Source organism: Euprymna scolopes, chromosome 35 (genome assembly GCF_053919585.1).
Source record: "Euprymna scolopes isolate OS-2025 chromosome 35, ASM5391958v1, whole genome shotgun sequence".
Classification (NCBI taxonomy): Eukaryota; Metazoa; Mollusca; class Cephalopoda; order Sepiida; family Sepiolidae; genus Euprymna; species Euprymna scolopes.
In genome coordinates this window covers 8,153,075-8,155,000 of record NC_136516.1, presented here as the reverse complement: position 1 = coordinate 8,155,000, position 1,926 = coordinate 8,153,075, and positions in this window count along the sequence as shown.

Here is a 1,926-nt window from a genome sequence, read left to right as displayed (position 1 = left end):
TTTGGTTTCGATTTCAACTCGAGTATTTTTTTTATTAGAAACTAGCGGGGGTACCCGGCGTTGCCCGAGTGTTTGTTTCCGGGACGGGGGGGGGGGAGTTTTAAAAAATGTTATGGTAGGTAAGTAGGAAGGATCAAACCCGGAGTCATGAGTAAAAGTAGGAAAATAAAGTGTGAAAAAAAAAAAAAATCTGCAACGTTAACAGTTCGGCCACCAAGAAAAGTCCATTTCAGTTGTTTAGGAAAAAAAAAAAAAAAACGACTACGATAGGTCGGCGCGAACGTGAAAATATAATGTGAATTGTCCAGCACGCTAACCACTACGCCACAGAGCACTGCAGCTTAGTTTAGTGATTTTAAATAACTTCACATGAAAGAACTACGAAGCCAAACCGGTGTTCTCTTCTCAACTGTTCCTTGTGAACGATCCCCAAACGGTGTTAAGTAGTGGCAGGGGGAGGAGGAATTTATTAGAGAGAAAATATTTTACCACTTCCATTGATCTTAACCGATTTTGGCCGTGACTTCTCAGCAGAAAAATTATAGAAATCTAAGATTATCGAGGAATTTGAGAAATAATAAGCCTATAACACACCTCAGATATTGTTCTGCCGTTTGTGCATATTATATTTGCATGAAATATCTTGATTTTTAATCCTATTAATGTCAAAATCAGACGGGAAAAAATGAGTTCATTTTATTTATATAGAAGAAGAAGAAGAAGAGAAGAGATGAACTGTTTAAAAAAAAACATAATACTCGCTTGCACCTGTTTTAGTTTCTTTTCGTTCTTTTTTTTTACTTCATTTTTTAAAAAATAATTAACGTTACGTTTAATACCTACAGTATTTCTGTTTATAATAAACAAAAAATCTGCATTAATTAAAATATAATATTTATATGTATTTTGCGATCGGGCAACGCCGGGCAGCCTGCCAGTATTTAATAAAGCAGTTAAACTACAGCTAGACACTGGTCTGATATTTCCATAACAAATTTAATATCTTAAGAGGCTATATGTCTGTCTGCCTCCATATTTTCAAACTCTATCTCTACTGAAACTAAAAGTCGCAGAGCAACGCTAGGGATCTCAAATGATTGGATTTACTGATCGTTCTTTTATGGGTCTTTAGCAGGTTAAAATAGTTAAGGGGATCAAAATGGATCAAAATTGAAACAGCTGTTATACATTTTTTACATTAATGTTAATTTTTATTTTTTCCTTTTTCATCAGTTCATAAGCGTGTCACGTTGGTAAAGTGGTAACGTTACCAGCTTTGAATGTTACGGTTTTGTTTTCGGTTTCGATTCTAACTGATAGCACCCAAATACATTTTCTTTCTGTTGAAATCACAACTCTATAATAATATATACGAAATTTAGACAAATTAAAATATCACATTTAAGCGTATTTAACGCAAAGCCGCCCCCCCCCCGTTAGTCTACATATATGGAAGAAACTTAACAAACTGACTTTATAAAAAAACAAAATAGCTCGCACTTCCAATAAAATTAAGTTTTGGAGAGAATTGTTTTATCAGTAAACTTGAACTTCACAATTAAAGAAATAAAAGTTTTCTTACTAAAAGTTTCCGAGTCTGTTTGGGACGGACTCAATGGATAATTTTAACCTTTTGTATCTTTAAATAAATCCATCCTGGCATGAAGTCGAGAACGTGACATCAGATGTCAAGGATTTAAAAGCTGGATTAAAACAAAACTTTCTTAGTATTTTCTCAGATGGATTAGGCAGATGCACTAAAATGAAGGCTAAATTCGACATAAAAGAAAACGCACGACCGATTTTCAAAATAAGAAAGAGAAATAAGAGAAATGTTCCATTTGCGACATTAAAAGTAACGGCACTAAAAAAAAAGGCACAATAAAAGTAAGAGCTTTAAAGGTCCCATTAAAAGTAAGAGCGTAT